Source organism: Haliotis rufescens, unplaced genomic scaffold (assembly GCF_023055435.1).
Source record: "Haliotis rufescens isolate VD_foot unplaced genomic scaffold, xgHalRufe1.0.p SCAF_39, whole genome shotgun sequence".
Lineage (NCBI taxonomy): Eukaryota > Metazoa > Mollusca > Gastropoda > Lepetellida > Haliotidae > Haliotis > Haliotis rufescens.
In genome coordinates this window covers 949,980-963,410 of record NW_025964101.1, presented here as the reverse complement: position 1 = coordinate 963,410, position 13,431 = coordinate 949,980, and positions in this window count along the sequence as shown.

The following is a 13,431-nucleotide window of genomic DNA, read 5'->3' as shown; positions in this document are numbered from 1 at the left end:
AAATCGGTTTAATACAAAAAATATGTTAATTAATTGGGATATTTTTATATTTTTGTCTATGACACTACTAGGTTAACACTTTTAATGTGGAAAAAGTACAAGAAAAATAGGTTCATTTCCGTGTGAACTTGCCCTTTAACCAGGGACGCATAAAACCTGTGTACCCTGAGTGCTATGTCATGTGACTTTTGTTGACTCGGGGAAAAAATGTGCGGCATTTTGCTTGGAAGTGGGGAAAAAGGGATTTATTCTCCCTCTCTAAATCCAGATGCAGCCTGTCTTGTACATAGTATAGGGTATTTAGACTCCCGCTGAGAAATCTATTTAGTATTTTGTCAAGAATCATGTGGACCACAAAGATCTAATCATTCTGACATTGAGGTTTGATAACCAATGTTATGGCTTTCTAAACATGACATATTTCACTGGTAACAGGACCAAAAAAGAGGACTTTTGTGCTTAGTTTAACACCTTTGCATTGAATGCAATATTAAAATACCTCATAATTGTGAAAATAAGAAAATCCCAATTTTGAAAAAAATAAATAAGAATTTCCAGTTGCCTGCCAAGTGCACTTTGTTTGGAATAGTAAATACATCCCCATACTTATACTAAGACTATAACTCATATATTGGTGTAATGTAAGCAAGTGCTACATATTAGCGTAACTGTGCCAGGTGAGCTACATCCTCCTCAGGTGTATATTGGAAGGGGGGAGGGGGGTGGAGGCATCACGATAAGGCACAACAATTCTCAATGTGTATGTGTGTCTGTATTTGATGTTGGACTAGGGCTTTGAGAGGGACAAGATATGTTTATCATACAGGGGATGTAGGTTTGGGCTCCGTCTGTCTGTCTGTCCATTGGCTGCAAGGACCCATACATGATTTAGGGTTATGTATGTTGATCAAGTTCGAAAACCTTTTTTCCCAAATGATATTCGACAAAGTCATGGCCCTTGTTTGCTACTTTTGCACATGGTACACATGACCTGCAGTGGGGTACATTGTCAAGGAAACCGCAACATATCTCTATGGGTACAAGCAGAACATTTTACATACATCATTAGGGATATATATATGTTGATGGAGTTTGAAACCCAGCATTTTGGTATTTTTGCTTCATTATGTACCAAACCTATCATTATTTCTCTTTGAATCTTGGTAAATATATAGACTAGACAGGACTGGTGCCTGTTGTTTTCACAGTTGTTTTCACAGAAGGTACACACACACAAACACACACACACACACACACACACACACACACACACACACACACACACACACACACACACACACACACACACACACACACACACACACACACACACACACACACACACACACACACACACACACACGATGCACGGACACACACATGACACATGCACACACACATACTGACATACGTTTTGGTTTGTAGAATATCAATAAGATCTTGCAGTTATATGTAACATGCAAAATATAACCTACAAACTAGGTACTTCAATGGATGAGTCAAGTTCCAAAGATCAAAGCAATATCCTGATGTATACGCTGAAGAGTCATGTTTCTGTAACAGAGGACTGTAAGTAGAAAACTAGAGGTCCATCATGTGGCATTGCAACACTGACTTACGGTCTTATGTGACCGGATGTGTACATCGTATGAATGAATGCTGCCTTTGTTATGCTGTTGTGCTTACATTAAATTCTACTATTTGGAATTTTAGCCTTGTCTGTTGTCAGTCATAATGGTGCTTCCAGAAACACTGTCAATCATAATCCTGCTTCAAGACACACTGTCAACCATAGTGGTGCTTCCAGAAACACTGTCAATCATAGTGGTGCTTCCAGACACACTGTCAATCATAGTGGTGCTTCCAGACACACTGTCAATCATAATCCTGCTTCAAGACACACTGTCAACCATAGTGGTGCTTCCAGAAACACTGTCAATCATAGTGGTGCCTCCAGACACACTGTCAATCATAGTGGTGCTTCCAGACACACTGTCAATCATAATCCTGCTTCAAGACACACTGTCAACCATAGTGGTGCTTCCAGAAACACTGTCAATCATAGTGGTGCTTCCAGACACACTGTCAATCATAATCCTGCTTCAAGACACACTGTCAATCATAGTGGTCCTTCCAGACACACTGTCAATCATAGTGGTGCTTCCAGACACACTGTCAATCATAGTGGTGCTTCCAGACACACTGTCAATCATAATGGTGCTTCCAGACACACTGTCAATCATAATGGTGCTTCCAGACACACTGTCAATCATAATGGTGCTTCCAGAAACACTGTCAATCATAGTGGTGCTTCCAGAAACACAGTCAATCATAATCCTGCTTCCAGACACACTGTCAATCATAATCCTGCTTCAAGACACACTGTCAATCATAGTGGTGCTTCCAGACACACTGTCAATCATAGTGGTGCTTCCAGACACACTGTCAATCATAGTGGTGCTTCCAGACACACTGTCAATCATAATGGTGCTTCCAGACACACTGTCAATCATAATGGTGCTTCCAGAAACACTGTCAATCATAGTGGTGCTTCCAGAAACACAGTCAATCATAATCCTGCTTCAAGACACACTGTCAATCATAGTGGTGCTTCCAGAAACACTGTCAATCATAATCCTGCTTCAAGACACACTGTCAATCATAGTGGTGCTTCCAGACACACTGTCAATCATAATCCTGCTTCCAGACACACTGTCAATCATAGTGGTGCTTCCAGACACACTGTCAATCATAATCCTGCTTCAAGACACACTGTCAATCATAGTGGTGCTTCCAGAAACACTGTCAATCATAATCCTGCTTCAAGACACACTGTCAATCATAGTGGTGCTTCCAGACACACTGTCAATCATAATCCTGCTTCCAGTCTAGAAATATCGAATATATTCTTGAAACTGTCAGTCGTAATGGTTCTTCCAGGCACAGACTCTCAACCATAATAGTCGGGGTTTTTTAAGACTTCTTTTATCTTTTTAACAATGCTATTAAGTAAGGATGCATTACATGTTTGGGATCAATTTTGATTGTAATGAATAGGAGTGTTGTATTCGGGGCTGTTCACGTGTGGCCTGAAAGACTTGTTAGATGAGTCAGTGAGTTTGGTTTTACGCCGCTTTTATCAATATCCAGCAACTTCACGACCGGGGACAATAAATGGGCTTCACACATTGTACTCATGTGGGGAATCGAATCCGGGGCTTCGGCTTGATGAGCGAACACTTTGACCACAAGGCTACCCGATCGCAGCACTAGGTAGATGGGTCATCGCTTGGCGCCATCATGTATTACAGTGATATGAATGCACGTACACGTCGGTCACGACCGGGTGGCCTACATAGATATACTGAACAAACAAAGTAAAGGATCATAAAAATTTTGTGAGATATTTTTATTAAATTGTTTGCTCTGTCTTCGCTACACTTCACTGGAAGTATGTGATTTATGTGGCAATCTCCCACACACAACATTGTGACAGTCATTAAGCACGTGACCTCGGACAGCACGTGCAAAATGGGGTATGCTTGATTTACCACTGTCACCCAGACTCGGTTGTGCGCAGGCGCATATTGTTTTCTTGGAACCAAACGCCCAAAGACACTTTATTTAACACATTTACATCAAATAAGGATAAGATATATGATGAACAATTTCTTTATTACAATAAGAAGCGGCGTTTTGATGTAGGCTCTAACACCATTATCAAGCAAGTGATTACAGCCTTCACCGAACCGTCGCTCCTAATTGTGATAAAGATGTTGTTCATCCATATACCTTGTCCTTACTTAGTATTCAAAGAAGAAGACATTTAATCACTGTCTAAGCAACATCATAGATCATGCGACGTTGGCAACGTGTTGAACGTTTACGTGCCATAGGCTTGTTTGCAGGTGGGCACACGTCAGAATATTTCTGCCCAAGCGCTGCATACTGTATTTCTCAATCTGTCATCGGCAGATTGTGGGCTCTATACAACAAACACATAGCGTCGATGATCGACGCCGCTCTGGACGCCCAAGGGCAACAACTCCAGCCCAGGACAGATTAGTCGTAGCGATGGTTAAAAAATCGGTTGCAAACTGCCACTCATCTAAAGAACCGACGTACAGCATGGTCTTCTTGTGAGAATGAGTGAGTGAGTGAGTGAGAGTTGGGGTTAAAGCCGCTTTCATCTGTATTCCAGCGTGTGAGCTTAATGTGGGAGGAAAACTCGAAGTAATGCAGGTCTCAGACGTTTACCACTTCGGTACACACACGAGCACGGGTATGGTGCTGATAACCTAGAAACATAATTGGGGCGAACCGGGATTCGAACCCACAATCATAGGTTTCTGGCGTACCCAAAGGGACGGAACTTTGCACAGTCAATTGCGGCGTCTTTGACGACTGGGCCAACTGTGTCTCCTGGTCATCTTGGGAGTGGATCCATAAATGGTATAGGATTGTATCACAATGACTGGCCGAAGTGCCTCAATATTGTCCATGGCAGAGTCACGGGTCAATACTCCCGGGACAGCATCATTGCACAACGTTTCATCGTGTTCACCGTGCCAGGATTGTGACCCAATTCCCCAAACGGCAAAACAACCATGTCATGCCATGACCAGCACTTTATCCTGACCTTTCCCCACTGGCCGCCTCCGTGGTCTTGTGGTAGAGCGTCCGCTCGGAGAGCTGAAGGTCCGGGGTTCGATCCCCGGCCGCGTCCTACCAAAAGACGTTAAAAGATGGTACTTGTTGTTACCCTGTCTGGCGCTCGGCATTTAGGGGCTAAAACAAGGACTGGTCGACTCGGAGTCAGTATACTGTGTCTGAGTGGGGTATGTTAAACTGCGGCATGGTATCTCATTGAGCTAGCACTATAAATCGGCATCAGTCCAGACTAGTACAAGCATCAACAAACACACGTGCATGCACGTCTCTATATAAGATAAAAATCTTGGACGCGACGTTAAACCCAAACTTCACCTCACCTCACCTCTTCCCCATTGAAAACGTCGGGGATGTCATTGGCAGATGCCTACGTCAACGTCAAAATCCACTCACAATTCTTAAAGATCTCGGTGTTGCTCTCACGAATGAGTGGAACAACATGAGTCAAGCTGACATTGGTCGAATCACCAAACACGTGCCTCGAAGATTTCGTGCATGTCTGGCCAACAGAGATAGTTTTACCCGATATTTGTGAAGTTGGCTGCATAAATTCAAATTTGGAATTTGACCCCGAGTTCTTTAACGACCATGTGCGCCACCATCTCATCACACTAACCATTAGAACCCATAAGATCTGATCGCCTACACCCCAGCAGCCCCGTGGGGACAAGGGGTGGAATGTGTCCCCGGCACCCTATTGCTAGTCGTAAGAGGCGGCCGAATTGGGCAACCTGTTCGCCGTGGGTTGCAGTCCCTGTGACGGCCGAGGAAGGGAGTCTGGTGGTTGATGGCACCGGAGCCGGCTAGTGTCCCTTCAGTCAACACACCACTTCGACCCTAACTTTCCCTAGACGGTGTTTGACCATCAATCACAATATACAATATTTCGCACAAACGTTGGTATTTACAAAATAATTGATTGTCTCCCATTGATTGTCATGGGCCGAACCAGCCTGACTATTTATTCGGTAGATATAACTACAGCTTTTCATGTCATATATTACTGGAGTATAACACCCCTTTATCCCCGGTCTTTGCAGCTTGGAGATCCGCTGCAGCATAAGACTGTCCTTGTTGACACACGATGGTGGGTGGGGAAAAGGGGTGCAGAATTATTTTTCTTTCGACATGGCTTCCCAACACCCTGGTTAAAAAAGACGACATATAGAGACTGTTGAAAATACTACGCCCACTCGACCCGACAATTGGCCATGTTTCTTGGTTACATAAGTTTTACACAAAGAACCAATCAAACTGAATCCATTTACAATCTCCAAAGATATCGCTGGTATCATGCGGAGAGGTTACAAATGTCACAAAGCTCCGATCTGGCTCCCTCCTTGTAGAATGTGCACGGAAACACAATCTGTCAATCTGCTCAAATCAAAAGAGTTAGTCAATATCAAGGTTGCTGTCTCAGAGCCAGAACACTGAACTCATGTAAGCGCATTGTCCGTGACAGAATCTTGTTGCCTGTCTAGCATGACCGAAGATGACATTGCCAAGGAACTTGACCAGCAGTCCGTCACATCTGTCAAAAGATTTATCGTAACGAAGCATGGTGTGGTCGAACTGACCATGTGGCTAAAGTGATGACGTAAATCCTCTTGGGGTGTCGTGCAGGAAGCCGAGGCACCCTACGTCCCTGTGATCCCCTTTGTATTCATGACTCACTAGTGTCCATATAAACGTGTTCTTGTCGCTAGATGGCTGAAATAATGCCGATGCGAACTTAAACTTTAACTCACTCCCCGGCAGATATGATCATATCATTTCCATTTTAATACCATATAGATCAGAAGATATGTCAAGATGATTCCCGACGTTCCCTACTTTTCTACATAATATACCCGACACCATCTACCATTTATCTACACCCAGCCCAGGTCATCATCACGCTCAATAGTTTGTGAAATATAAAACTACTTAACTGAAAAAATGTCAAGGTCTCGTGGTTATTTCAAAGGACCCACTTGGACTTCTGTATCTAATCACAGGTGCGCAGGACATTAATGCTTCAACAAAAGCTTGTAAAAGATAAAACCAACATCGCGTAACGTTGCGTCTTGATATTGATAGCCGGGTATTAAGTGGCTAGAGGGTCATGGTTGTCTGACAATGCACATTTTCAAATTCTTTTGGGTAACTTAGTAAGGAACATTAACCAAGTGGCATCCAACCCTCATAAACTATGTCACCGACATGCACTGAAACGAAAAAACCTACCTTATAGTTGACAGTGTGGCTGATTCTACCTTATAGTTGACCGTGTGGCTGATTCTACCTTATATTTGACAGTGTGGCTGAATCTACCTTATAGTTGACCGTGTGGCTGAATCTACCTTATAGTTGACAGTGTGGCTGATTCTACCTTATATTTGACAGTGTGGCTGATTCTACCTTAAATTTGACAGTGTGGCTGTATCTACCTTCTAGTTGACAGTGTGGCTGAATCTACCTTATAGTTGACAGTGTCCTTCAATCTACCTTATATTTGACAGTGTGGCTGATTCTACCTTATATTTGACAGTGTGGCTGAATCTTCCTTATATTTGACAGGGTGGCTGAATCTACCTTATATTTGACAGAGTGACTGAATCTACCTTATATTTGACAGTGTGGCTGAATCTACCTTATATTTGACAGTGTCCTTCAATCTACCTTATATTTGACAGTGTGACTAAATCTACCTTATATTTGACAGTATGACTGAATCTACCTTATATTTGACAGTGTGGCCGAATCTACCTTATATTTGACAGTTTAGCTAAATCTACCTTGTATTTGACAGTGTGGCTGAATCTACTTTATATGTGACAGTGTGGCTGAATCTACCTTATATTTGACAGAGTGAGTGAATCTACCTTATATTTGACAGTGTGGCTGAATCTACCTTATATTTGACAGTTGGGCTGAATCTACCTTATATTTGACAGTGTGACTGAATCTACCTTATATTTGACAGTATGACTGAATCTACCTTATATTTGACAGTGTGGCCGAATCTACCTTATATTTGACAGTTTAGCTAAATCTACCTTGTATTTGACAGTGTGGCTGAATCTACTTTATATGTGACAGTGTGGCTGAATCTACCTTATATTTGACAGAGTGAGTGAATCTACCTTATATTTGACAGTGTGGCTGAATCTACCTTATATTTGACAGTTGGGCTGAATCTACCTTATATTTGACAGTGTGACTGAATCTACCTTATATTTGGCAGTGTAGCTGAATCTACCTTATATTTGACAGTGTGGCTGAATCTACCTTATATTTGACAGTGTCCTCCAATCTACCTTATATTTGACAGTGTGACTGAATCTACCTTATAGTTGACAGTGTGGCTGATTCTACCTTATAGTTGACAGTGTGGCTGTATCTACCTTCTAGTTGACAGTGTGGCTGAATCTACCTTATATGTGACAGTGTGACTGAATCTACCTTATAGTTGACAGTGTCCTTCAATCTACCTTATAGTTGACAGTGTCCTTCAATCTACCTTATATTTGACAGTGTGGCTGATTCTACCTTATATTTGACAGTGTGGCTGAATCTTCCTTATATTTGACAGGGTGGCTGAATCTACCTTATATTTGACAGAGTGACTGAATCTACCTTATATTTGACAGTGTGGCTGAATCTACCTTATATTTGACAGTGTCCTTCAATCTACCTTATATTTGACAGTGTGACTAAATCTACCTTATATTTCACAGTATGACTGAATCTACCTTATATTTGACAGTGTGGCCGAATCTACCTTATATTTGACAGTTTAGCTAAATCTACCTTGTATTTGACAGTGTGGCTGAATCTACTTTATATGTGACAGTGTGGCTGAATCTACCTTATATTTGACAGAGTGAGTGAATCTACCTTATATTTGACAGTGTGGCTGAATCTACCTTATATTTGACAGTGGGGCTGAATCTACCTTATAGTTGACAGTGTGACTGAATCTACCTTATATTTGACAGTGTAGCTGAATCTACCTTATATTTGACAGTGTGGCTGAATCTACCTTATATTTGACAGTGTCCTTCAATCTACCTTATATTTGACAGTGTGACTGAATCTACCTTATAGTTGACAGTGTGGCTGTATCTACCTTATATCTGACAGTGTAGCTGACTCAGGCCACACTTTTTTATTGCTTGCTTTACTAATCTGTCGACTTTAATTTTGTGAAAATATTTATATGTGACAGTGTGGCTGAATCTACCTTATATTTGACAGAGTGAGTGAATCTACCTTATATTTGACAGTGTGGCTGAATCTACCTTATATTTGACAGTGGGGCTGAATCTACCTTATAGTTGACAGTGTGACTGAATCTACCTTATATTTGACAGTGTAGCTGAATCTACCTTATATTTGACAGTGTGGCTGAATCTACCTTATATTTGACAGTGTCCTTCAATCTACCTTATATTTGACAGTGTAGCTGAATCTACCTTATATTTGACAGTGTGGCTGTATCTACCTTATATCTGACAGTGTGGCTGAATCTACCTTACATCTGACAGTGTGGCTGTATCTACCTTATATCTGACAGTGTAGCTGACTCAGGCCACACTTTTTTATTGCTTGCTTTACTAATCTGTCGACTTTAATTTTGTGAAAATATTTATATGTGACAGTGTGGCTGAATCTACCTTATATTTGACAGAGTGAGTGAATCTACCTTATATTTGACAGTGTAGCTGAATCTACCTTATATTTGACAGTGGGGCTGAATCTACCTTATAGTTGACAGTGTGACTGAATCTACCTTATATTTGACAGTGTAGCTGAATCTACCTTATATTTGACAGTGTGGCTGAATCTACCTTATATTTGACAGTGTCCTTCAATCTACCTTATATTTGACAGTGTGACTGAATCTACCTTATATTTGACAGTGTAGCTGAATCTACCTTATAGTTGACAGTGTGAGTGAATCTACCTTATATTTGACAGTGTAGCTGAATCTACCTTATATTTGACAGTGTGGCTGAATCTACCTTATATTTGACAGTGTCCTTCAATCTACCTTATATTTGACAGTGTGGCTGAATCTACCTTATAGTTGACAGTGTGGCTGAATCTACCTTATATCTGACAGTGTGGCTGAATCTACCTTACATCTGACAGTGTGGCTGAATCTACCTTATAGTTGACAGTGTGGCTGAATCTACCTTATATCTGACAGTGTGGCTGAATCTACCTTACATCTGACAGTGTGGCTGAATCTACCTTACATCTGACAGTGTAGCTGAATCTACCTTATAGTTGACAGTGTGGGTGAATCTACCTTACATCTGACAGTGTAGCTGAATCTACCTTACATCTGACAGTGTCCTTCAATCTACCTTATATGTGACAGTGTGGCTGAATCTACCTTATAGTTGACAGTGTGGCTGAATCTACCTTATATCTGACAGTGTGGCTGAATCTACCTTATATCTGACAGTGTGGCTGAATCTACCTTATATCTGACAGTGTGGCTGAATCTACCTTATATTTGACAGTGTGGCTGAATCTACCTTATAGTTGACAGTGTGGCTGAATCTACCTTATAGTTGACAGTGTCCTTCAATCTACCTTATATGTGACAGTGTGGCTGAATCTACCTTATAGTTGACAGTGTGGCTGAATCTACCTTATATCTGACAGTGTGGCTGAATCTACCTTACATCTGACAGTGTGGCTGAATCTACCTTACATCTGACAGTGTGGCTGAATCTACCTTATATCTGACAGTGTGGCTGAATCTACCTTATATCTGACAGTGTAGCTGAATCTACCTTACATCTGACAGTGTGGCTGAATCTACCTTATATCTGACAGTGTAGCTGAATCTACCTTATATTTGACAGTGTGACTGAATCTACCTTATATCTGACAGTGTAGCTGAATCTACCTTATATCTGACAGTGTGGCTGTATCTACCTTATATCTGACAGTGTGGCTGAATCTACCTTATATCTGACAGTGTGGCTGAATCTACCTTATATCTGACAGTGTGGCTGAATCTACCTTACATCTGACAGTGTGGCTGTATCTACCTTCTAGTTGACAGTGTGGCTGAATCTACCTTACATCTGACAGTGTGGCTGACTCAGGCCACACTTTTTTATTGCTTGCTTTAGTAATCTGTCGACTGTAATTTTGTGAAAACAGAAGAAAAATGTCTGAATTTGCTCCCTTTTTCATCCCGCTAAGGTGATAGTATATTGCAGCCAAAACATATTTTCTAAAGAAGGCCCCACTGAAGCTGAAAGAAATCTCTTAGCGAATTCAGTGAAGCTCAAATGATTCAAACCTATTTTATTGACATGACAATCTGGATTGGGAAAAGGCACACCTTGCTCACTCTGCCCTCTCTAGACATACATCATGCACGTAGACATCACCTCCCGTAAACATCCGGGTACGATAGGTTCAGGTTGAAGAGTGAGTGAGTGAGTGAGTATGGTTTTACGCCGCTTTTAGCAATATTCCAGCAATATCACGGCGGGGGATACCAGAAATGGGCTTCACACATTGTACCCATGTCGGGAATCGAGCCCGGGTCTTCGGCGTGACGAGCTAACGCTTTAACCATTAGGCTACCCGACCGCCCCTCAGGTTGAAGAGAGTTGCAGCCATGGACGAATGAAATTTGGAGGGTATTAGTTTAGGCGTAAGGAATTGTAAAATTAGTTTTAACTCTTAGATTTTAACTGGTCAAATTTAATTTGTAGAAGGCGTAAATCTTAAAGAGTTGTTTGTTTGTTGTTTGTTTGTTGTTTATCGCTGCACTGAGCAATATTCCAACTATATCACGGCAGTCGGTAAATTGAATCTGGACCAGACACTCCAGTGGTCAACTTCACGAGCATCGATCTACGCAATTCTGATACGATGACATGCATCAACCAAGTCAGCGAGCCTGACCGCCCGATCCTGTCAGTCGCCTTTTACGACAAGCATGGGTTGCTGGAGACCAATTCTAACCCAGATCTTCACAGGTATCTTAAAGATATCCCAGTACCCGTGTGTTGATAGTTTTGTGAAATGTACAATGTTGTTATGGCTTCGTATGGAACTTAAGGGTAGCCAACCAGTTTCATAATACAAGCTAGAGATTTCGGTGCAAATGTAGGTAATTTGTGTCAGTGAAGCTAAAGAACTGAGTATGTTTCTAATTCTTAGGACGACATCAAACCACACTTAGTCACAATGCACTACACATGTTAAAGTTAAAGTGTTTAAACATGTTTTTCTTAATTCAGTTTTATGCGCCTATAGGAATACATATTGCCATGATAAAAACTGTTTTGGTGTTATCATGATCACGTGTTCTGGTATAAAAATATACCCAACTCGTGGTTTAATCGCCTGTGCTTTTCCTATACCCTCTCTTTAAAGTAGTGCACCCTGTGCGTTTGAGGACCAGTTGCGCCTTTGTACGATTCACAGTGCAGTGTTCGTACGATTCACAGTGCAGTGTTTGTACGATTCACAGTGCAGTGTTTGTACGATTCACAGTGCAGTGTTTGTACGATTCAAGTGCAGTCAAATATAACACCCCCTGTGATTATTGTACCAAGGTGTCTAGTGTCAACCCTCGAATAAAAGTCGTCTTGAAATATATACTATTATCAATAGACTTCATGTATTTCAACACATTTCACGTTAAATTAACAAAATGAGAAACACCTTAGATAACTTGACAATGCCTGCATTAGCCATTCACGTTTAACCAGTGCAACTGTTTTACTTTTTGTTCTTGGAGGGCGTGTATGGGAGGAGATAGTCTTTGATGGTGACCTCTTTTTTTAGTGATAATTGGTTGCTTTTAAAAAAATACATGTTTGCAACAAGCTTATATTTAAAGGTCAAAAATGATTTCTGTCAGTTGTTTGACCAATATCACGTATGAAGCAATGAGAATTTGTAAAGCTTAAGACAGCACAAGAGAGTAATCTCAACAACAACAATAACAATAACAACAACATCCTTAGAAGTATATTCATTCTTCCTACAATCGTTGTTCGGGATGCATTAATACAATATGGAAACATTATATATTTTGCAACATTTTGGTTACAGTGTCTGCCACTCTTTTGTTTCATTGTTTACGGCACTGTTAGAGTGAGTATGGTTTCACGCCGCGTTTAGCAGTATTCAAGCAATATCATGGCGACACCAGGCATAGGCTTCACACATTGTACCCATGTGGGGAATCGAACCCGGGTATTGGGCGTGACAAGCGAACGCTTTAACCATTAAGCCACCCGCCGCCCCTCGTCAGATAAAAACACGGGCCTTATTCCAATCTTTGGTTTTGATTTTTCTTCCCGAGTTGCGTCCCTTAGCAGTGCCAGGACGTTCGGTTTCTCCTACGAAAACCACAGGAGCATCGGTGCTCAGATTTTGCATAGGATTTGTATTTGTTCTACTTGGTTTACGGATTTTCTTCTCAAAATAATAGGGTCGGTGCTTGAAATAAAAATAAAACTGCAAAGCAAATTGCCGTTTGGTTAAAAAGTAAACTATACGAACTCTTTTACAACCATTGAAGCCCAAATCTCCCTAACCAGTAAATATATAAAGTCAACGCCCGAGAATATCAGTCTCGATTATTTGCCGCAATAGAATCCATTGGTGCCTGACACCGCACATTGGTAGTCCTGTAAGCCGCCATCTTCCCGAGGCAAGGGAGTTTACTTGTAATTGTTTCCTACCTTACCAAGCTAGGCTGGAATTCCGGAGTTACATTTTGGCTGGACT